Below are 9,036 nucleotides of genomic sequence, written 5' to 3' on the forward strand. Positions count from 1 at the left end.
TGAGAAGGACCCACATCATTTGTTGTATTGTCCTTAAAAATATATAGCATGATTCTAATCATAAGGAAAAACAAATCCAAGCTGACAGCTATGCTATAAAAATATTAACATCGTGAAATCAAAAAAGGAAAGAAGAACTAGAGATTCTAAACTACAAGGGACTAGAGGGGCCTGGGTGGCTCAGTCAGTTGAGCATCTGGCTTCGGCTCAGGTCATGACCTCGCAGTTTGTGAGTTTGAGCCCCGCATCGGGCTCTGTGCTGACAGCTCAGAGCCTGGAGCCTGCTTCAGATTCTGTCTCCCTCTCTCTCTGCCCCTTCCCCACTTTCTCTCTCTCTCTCTCTCTCTCTCTCTCTCTCTCTCTCTGTCAAAATAAACATTAAAAAAATTTAAACTACAAGGGACTAAACAGGACAACTAAATACAATTTGTCACCTTGATTGGATCTTGAATTGAAAAAGGAAAAAAAACTATATTACCCAACACATATCCATATTCACATTTCCCTTGGAAAAAATGGAATACAGATATATATTAGATAATATTATGTCATTGTTACATTTCTCGAATGCAAGCATGGTATTGTAATTATTTAGGAAAGTGTTCAAGTTCTTAGCAGAGACACAATGAAATACCTAGGACAGAAGTGTCATGATATCAACAACTTCTTTTCTTTTTTTAAAGGTTTATTTATTTATTTAGAGAGTGAGAGCACAGGGGAGGGGCAGAGGGAGAAAGAGAGAATGCCAAGCAGACTCTGAGCTGTTAGCGCAGAGCCTGACACAGGCTGTGTCTGTGAGATCATGTGAGATCTGTGAGATCATGACCTGAGCCAAAACCAAGAGCTGGACACTTGACCAACTGAGCCACCCAGGCACCCTCAACAACTTATTTGCAAATGGTTCAGGAAAAGAATGTGTACATGCATATAGAGAGCACACAGGTGGCTAAATTGCTAACAGTTGGTGAACTCGGGTGAAGAAGAGCTGGGTGTTCATTGAATTATTCTGTAGTCTTCTCTGTAGTTGGATCTTTTTTAAAACAAAAAGTTGGAAACAACGGTACCGCATCCTGGTGACCCTGTGGAGGATAGGATTGGGCTAAGGGAGGCTGGATTAGGAACTCCATCCCTCAGGAATTCTCTCCCAGTCACTCGTCAGCAAGGGCTCCCTCTGCCCTGCTGCAGACAGGCTTTTTCAGGCAGCAGGGCGCATGGCCACAGGCCTCCCAGCTGGTAGCCAGGGAGGAAAGGGGTGTCCAGCTCCCTGATGCAGCTTGAAAAACCCTGGGAAGAGGGCTCTGATGGACTCAGCTTGGGTCATGCACCTGCCCGGGTCAGAAAAGGTCAGGGGACGCTGAGCAGGGGGGCCAGGCCCCAGGACCGCCTATGCACTCCAGGCAGTGAGAGGAGACTGCGGGCCTTCACGAAGGCAAAGAGAATCAGTTACACGTGGAGAGTGGGAGGAGGAGAGGAGCAGAGGAAATAAAGATGATTCAACATTTGCTAACTACGGTGACTCTCAGAAGGGGAGGCCATCAACTGCAGGAGAGAATACAAGAAGTTTGGAGCGCTCTATTATCAACCTGAAAGCGGAAGTTCCATGGGCATCTAAAGAGGAGAAATTTCATAGATTGTTGCAAAGGCAGCCCTGTAGCTCAGGAAAGCCTGGGGGTCCCAGCTCCAGCGCCAGAACCTGGAAGGTGCCGCCTGGTCCTGCAGCCCCTCGGTGAGAGAGACCACCTCCCCCCCCCCCCCCCCCCCCCCCCCCCCCCCCGCTAATTATGAGGGAGGAGAGGATGAGAGCCATCAAAAGGCAGGGTATCGCATTTCTGTTTCATGCCTCAGCATCCAGTGACTCAGCACGGCCCCTCCTGCTACTTGTTCCAAAGGAACTGGGAGCTGTTAGGCAAATATTGAATAGTATTTGGGTCCTAACCCTGCCAGTAGCAGAGCTTCCTTCCTCGGTGTAGACAGCCCTCTCAGAGTCTTCAAACCCAGCTACAGCAGGGGCTGTTGAGCCCCTCAGTGCTCAAGCCTGGCTTTCCAGAAACAGCTCACTGCCAAGGAAGGCGTCACTGGGGGAAAGAAGGAAAAAGCAGGATCACCCGAGGGCCAGGGAACTGGCACCCGTCTCCTATTTTTCTCTCCAGAAAACAGCTCCCCCTTTTTCACTATCGTCCCTTTGCCCTCTTATTTTGTGTTTAGGAGAGTTTGCATCTGTCGTTAATCCTGGAGATCCAGAATTAGTCAGATATGGGTCTGGAGTCCGGTTTCTTTATCTACCACCTCGGAATAATAATGCGAGTTCCCCCTGGGAGAAAGTGAAAGTCAGTGAGACAACGCAGGTTAGGAGCCCTTGGCCCACGGGGGTTGCGAGACAAGCATGAGCTGTTCTCCCCCAGGAGGGTCTGAACAAGGCCAGAGGTGGACACCTCCATTCCTTGTGCCGCTCACACCTCCCCTGGGGAGATTTCCAGTCACAAAGCAGAGGAGATGGGCCTCAAATGCCCCAGGGGGCGGTATGGAGGAAGGCCGGAGGAGGGTGGCTGGGACTTTGCTCATATGAGCTGCACACCTAAAATAAGGCCAGGCAGAAGACTGGGAATTTCCTATAATCTTCGCTGTGGATGTCCTATTTATAAAGCTGAGTCACTGCCAGCCGTTGCTTCGCCGCCACTCAGCGTGTGGAGACAGGCTGCAACAGGAAGTGAGGAGCACACCCAGAAACATCCGTCTCACTCAGGCTTTCGGGGACCCCCTGGGTCTGGCCTGGCCCTTCAGCTCTCAGAAGCACCTTGACAGGTCAGGGCATTTGCTACCTCACCAGGCTTACCATCTCTCCTTTTCCTGGCCTCTTTCCTCCAGAATAGCCTCCTCTGTGTTGAGGTTATAAATTCACAAAACACACTTTGCCTTCTTCATGACTTGCTTACAAACACAGCCAGGCCTGTCTGCCCCCGAGACCCAAGGGGTCTGGCGTCTGAGTTGGATTTGAAGGCATCTGTCTGCTTCTCCACAGGAACAGACTTCCTGGATGCCTCTGCTCCTCCCATCTGTTAAAGGCAGCAGATTCTCCAAGGACAGTATTCATACATTCAGAGCTCTGGGAACCTGGGTTGCTGAATTCATGAAAGTCAGTAAAACAGCAAAAAAGGCAAAGGCAAAGGCCACCCCATCCTGGCCCCCAGCAGTCCTGTCAAATACTGTGCAGGGCAGAGGGCAGCCCTGTTGTGCCCTCTCTCAGATGCGCCGAGAGGTTTTCAAACCAAAGCAACCTTAATAATTCCGCTACGGTTCCTCGTTAAACGAGGCAGACAAGCTGCCTAGTTAAAACCTTCTCAACTCCTGACCTCCCCTCAGGAAACTTCTTTTCAGAACCAAGTGTAGGGTTCTCAACGTGGCCGTGCATTGTGGATCCGGCTGACTTGCAGGACCTCTGGGGAAGTACAGAGTTCAGACCCTGGGAAGTTCCTAGGCCCTGTGGCTTTGGGTATTTGGGCCATAGCAGCGCATGGGGATAGCAGTCACAGGGCAGGGCCTCTATCAGTCAGTCAGCATGGCTGGAGGCGGGAGGGGTTTGGAGGTGCCCGCCTATCTCCAGCTGCTTGATCTCCTCACCCCCACATTAGGTGACCAACACCCGCCCCTGCCGCCTCCAGGGCATTTTTGGTGAAACTGCTAGATGGTGGGTCTCTGGTCCAGCTACTCTTCTGGAACCAGAGACTTTTTTTTTTTTTTTTTTTTACCATCTATTGTCTGATACTTCCCAGGCTCCCAGACTGAGCCTCCAGCCTGTCAAAGTCCCCCTCAAAAGAGTCTTTCCCTTTTCTCTGTCTTCTTCCTCCTAAATCTCTCCCTCTCACTTTTGGGTGACAATCCCTCCCGTCCCCTTTCCTTGTTGCCAGGGAACTTTAGGCCTCCTTCTCTCCCATTACAAGCAGGGGTGTGTGTGTGGGGGGGGGGGGGGTGGAGGCAAGACTCTGAAGCTTCGGAGAACCCAGATGTCAGCATCAGAGACACCCTCTTCCTGTAGTGGGGGGAGGAGGAAACACTTTCCACTGCTCCCCAGTGAGTCGGCCCCTTTAATTACCACCGCTACCTGCCACAGAAATTAAATGGGGGAGGTTTCTTCCTGCAGCAATGAAGAAACAGTGTCAACTTAGAAAAAACAAAGACTCGAACAAATCAGAAACTAATAAGGTTTAGGAAGTTTGCCAGGTACGAGATCAACCTGCACAACTCAGCAGCGTCTCTCTTCGCTCACAATAGCTACTAGAAGATACTACTAAAAAGATACCCTTTACAATAGCAACAAGAACTACAAAACATCTAGGTATTAATCAAGAGTACGCAAAACTTCCATACAGGTTTTTGAAATTTTAATAAAACGAAATGATCTGAATAAAGAGTACGTTCCATGCTTTTGGACTAGGTGACCTAATATAGGGTGACCTATCTTGGATGACTCTATAAAGACCTAATTACATTAATGATTAACCTACAAAGTCACTGCAATCCCGCTCAAAATTCCAGTTGGATTTCTTTTGGGGGAGCTCAAGAAATAAGTAAGTTAACTTTTTGACAAAGCAAAGAAGGGAGTCTTGCTCAGTGCAACACAGGATAAACCATAGTAACAACAGCATAGCACTGGCTCAGGAACAGTCAGCTGGGCCAGCAGAACAGAAGAGAAAGCTCCGTAACACACCCATGTGCTGCATGTGTATAGAAACTTGACATAAAAACACGCCTTCTCTGTGGGTGAGGCCACAGGTTAAGGTTTAGTTGAGACATTCTACCATCATTGTAACAAGCATACCTAAGGAATAACAAAATAGGTATGTTGAGGTCCCAGCGTGACTCAAAATAAACTACCTAAAACTGGCTCTGTGGCGAGCACAGCACTGAATGCTCCACAGACCCAACCTTCTGGAACTCTCTGCCGATGTCAGCAGCAGCGGCGCGCGGCACAAGATGCAGGAAGCCAAGCAGAGAATGCTGAGGCAGGCTGGTGCACAAGGCCACGGGGCATGCATCTCGCCACATGAAAACCCTTGTGTAGCCAGTGAGCTGATGAGCGCCAGCGCCAGAAGAGCTGGAGGCGGAGTCAAAGGAGGCGGATTTAGGCTGAGTTCCCTTCTGGGTGCCCAGCGACTTTTCCTTCAGCGAATTCATCCAGACGTTCAGCTCTCCTGGATTCTTAAAAAGCATTTAAAAACCTTAAGAAAAATATGGCATAAAAATCAAGTCTCAGGGCCCCTGGGTGGCTCAGTTAAGCATCTGACTTCAGTTTAGGTCAGGATCTCACGGTTTGTGAGTTCGAGCCCCTCTTCGGTTCTGTGCTGACAGCTCGGAGCCTGGAGCCTGCTTCGGATTCTGTGTCTCCCTCTCTCTCTGCCCCTCCCCTGCTCGTGCTCCCTCTCTCTCTCTCACTCAAAAATAAACTTTTAAAAATAAAATCAAGTCTCATAAATTTTGTTTCCATGCCCTTTACTTATCTGTCATTCATTTAGTATTTGTATAAAATCAGGCTCCTCCCCCAGTTTTTTCCCCTAGTCTAGGTTGTGCTAAGTAGCAAACTAGCCCCCAAACACCGAGGCTTATGTCTTGATAATCGTGGCAGTTAAAGAATGGGTACAGTGGGTTGGATACACTATTGTTTCTGCTTTTATAGGTTTGAAAATTTCCATGATAAAGGTTTTTTAAGTCTCCCTGACTTAAAACAACAAAAATGTATTTTTTTAATGTTTATTGTTTTATTTATTTTGAGAGGGAAAGCACGAGCAGGGGAGGGGCAGAGAGCAAGGAAGAGAGAGAATCCTAGGCAGGCACTGTCAGCGCAGAGCCTGATATGGGGGTCGAACTCAGGAATAGAGATCGTGACCGGAGCAGAAATCAAGAGCCAGACGCTTAACCTAACCGACCGAGCCACCCAGGCGCCCCACAAACATTTGTATCTTGGCCATGTAACATGCCCATCACGGATCAGCTAGGTATTCCCACTTTGTCCTCGCAGAGAGACCCTAGTGAGCTTCCACGACCGCGCATCGCTGGTCCCGTGGCACAGCAGGGGAAGAGCCACAGGGGAGCCCTGGGATGGTTTATAAGGCTTTTGCCTGGAAGTAAAACGCGCCGTTCACATTTTGCTGACAAACCCAAGTCGCACAGCCACACGTGGCTGCAGTAGCTCAGATAGCTGCAGTAGATAATCCTACTATGTGCGTAGTAGGAAGACAAACGGAAGTATCTGATGAACACCACATGATTACCACAGCCGTCAAGAGATACGCATTTAGAAATTAATTAAGGGCAAAATGTGCTGGGATACACCGTAGTTTTTCCCAGGGGATTTCACCCCCAAACAAAAAATGCTCAGCTTTCTCACTTGTAATAAAACACTCAAAATGATACCGAGAGTGGGAGTTCCACACTGCCAGGGACAGTTTCTCTGTCTTTACCTTGCTGATGCGGAGCACCCTGGCTTGTCTTTCCCAGGTGCTAAAGTAAGATTTGCTGAACTGAAGCAGGCCTTCTCTTCCAGAACCCACTGCTCATCTTTGTTCTTCCTTTTACCCAACTCGGTCTTATGGCGCTCCCAGGCAGAGTGGGGAAAGGGCTGGCGCTTTTCTAGAACACTGGGTTATTAAGGCTGTCCTAGATGGCCAATCTTCCTCAGCTGAGAGCCTGAACTTGCATTTACCAAGGGAGACTCGAGATCTTCCGATCCCCGAACACGCATCTTACAGGTGAAGAAACTGAACCCGAGAGAAAGTAAGGACTTCTTTTTGCTTTAAGAGTCAATGGCCCCTTGGGGCACCTGGGTGGCTCAGTCGGTGGAGCATCTGACTCTCGATTTTGGCTCAGGTCATGAGTTCAAGCCCCGGGTCAGGCTCTATGTTGACAGTGTAGAGCCTGTTTGGGATTCTCTCTCTATCCTCTTTCCTGCCCCTCCCTGCTTCTCTCTTTCTCTCTCTCAAAATAAGTAAACTTTAAAAATTGTAAAAAATAAAAGTCTAATAAAAGTCTATGGCCCCTTAAGTCCCTTGGCCTTAGTATTCTCCAAAATGTTTGTGGATGAACTGACTTTGCAGCCTGGGTATCCTGGATCCTAGGCCAATGCTCTGCCATATCGTACTGAGCCATGTTGTAAATGTGTTCAGCAAAACTAAAATTAACAGAGAGAGGGAGAGGGAGAGTGCTATTTAAATGAGACAGAATTCTGCTTGCAATTCCATTCAATGAATGGATAGGAGTCTGCTGTTCCCAAGAGACCTTGGTTCCTGCCTTCTTCTCTTTGTGTAAGAACTAGCTAGCACAGCCCTGGACCCAGGCTACCCTTCACTTGGGGCTGCGCTGAAGTGACGTTATTCTGTTCCAACACTGGAGGGAAAGCTGGGCCTGCCGGACTTAGTGAGAAATGGTGGCATGGTCTCTAAGACGGCAACTTCTGACAGGATTTCCAAGGGTCGTTTGGACCATCCTCACGGTCTTTAGAACCCAAGCCTGGGTACGATGTGCCTCTGCTCTAATCATTGCCAGTGCAGGAGACAGGCTGCCCAGAAAGGACCCATTCAGAACAGTGCCGTGTGTTCAATAAGCCTTTGATGGGCTCTTACTGGAATATCTTATGGGCAAGGGAGCATGGAGACAATGAAAATTTGAACAAACCTACACATCACTGCACTACAAAAGTCATTAAAATATTGAAGGATTTAAAGACTTAATGACCCAGCAAAGATGGAAAATACTTTCGAATGCAGCTCTCAGTCGTTAAAAATGCATTTTGCACGCCACGTTTACCTCCTGTGAAAATGGGGGAAAATACATTCAGGGCAAGATTGCCACAGCTTCCCAAGAAGAAAGCAAGGGACAGTCCTCAAAGAGTGACCAGTGAGGTGAAAGCTCTCAGGTGCTCAGGTTGTCTTTCTGTGGGGACTGGCGACCCTACGGCCATTTAAAGCTATAGACAATCTGGGGTGCCTGCGTGGCTCCGTCAGTTAAGTGTCCAACTCTTGATGTTGGCTCATGGTTCGTGAGTTCAAGCCCCACATTGGGCTCTGCACTGAGTGTGGAGCCTACTTGGGATCCTCTCTCTCTGTCTCTCTCTCTCTGTCTCTCTCTCTCTCTCTCTCTCCCTCTCTCTCTGCCCCTCCCCTGCTCATGCCGTTTCAGTCTGTCTGAAAGTAAATGAACTTAAAAAAAATTTTTTTTAAATCTACAGCCAATTCACCATTCCAGAGACTTCCGAAATGTGCAAGATTCAGAAAGCATATTTCTGAGAGAGATCCCGACATAGAGAATGATGCCAAAAAGAGTCTGGCTTAGCAGACATACATCCAGAAGGAAAGCATTAGGAGAAATGTATGTGGCAAGAAACACTGAGGGAAGCAACTTACCCAAGAGACCAAATGAATCTCCTACCAGTGCATGTTTATTTATTTATTTTTTCTTACCAGACCTTGGTTTCTGGATTAGTTTGCTAGGGCTACAAAGTACCCCCCCCCCCCCCCCCCCCCGCCATGGGCGGCTTAAACAACAGAAATATATTTTCCCTGCAGTTCTGGAGGCTACAAGTCTGAGATGAAGGTGTTGGCAGGCTTGGTTTCTTCTGTCTCCCTCTCCTTGGCTTACAGATGGCCACCTTCTCCCCATGTCTTGACATCACCCCTCCCCCCACCCAGCCAGTCTGTGCCCAAATTTCTTCCTCTTAGGAGACAGCAGTCATATTGCATTAGAGTCCACCCTAATGACCTCTTTTTAACTTAATGACCTCTTTAAAGACCCGGTCTCCAAATCACATACACTGTGAGGTGCTGGGGTTTAGGATTTCAACATACGGATTGGCAGGGGTTGGGGGGTGTGCACAATTCAGCCCATAACAGTAACTGATTATAATAGACCAAAAAGGAGCCGGTGAGGGTTTTTGTTTCTTTTTACACAGAAAATTAAAAGTTCCTGTTGTGTGGAGTGGCTTCTGCCTTTCTAAGGTGTTCGACTCCATGAAACTTCAATTCACAAGCATTCCTATTGGCATGGACA

At 48.3% G+C, this 9,036-nt stretch overlaps 1 long non-coding RNA gene across 1 annotated transcript; it reads right to left on the reverse strand.

Moving 5' to 3' along the window:
• Positions 1–299: 299 nt before the first annotated feature.
• Positions 300–8,093, reverse strand: LOC123386069. The gene is made up of 3 exons (XR_006599577.1): positions 6,456–8,093; positions 1,937–5,196; positions 300–1,079 (listed from the first exon to the last, which is right to left on the reverse strand). It is a non-coding gene; the product is annotated as an uncharacterized LOC123386069 (long non-coding RNA).
• Between the last annotated feature and the right edge of the window lie 943 nt (positions 8,094–9,036).

This window comes from Felis catus, chromosome B3 (genome assembly GCF_018350175.1).
Source record: "Felis catus isolate Fca126 chromosome B3, F.catus_Fca126_mat1.0, whole genome shotgun sequence".
NCBI classification, from domain to species: Eukaryota; Metazoa; Chordata; class Mammalia; order Carnivora; family Felidae; genus Felis; species Felis catus.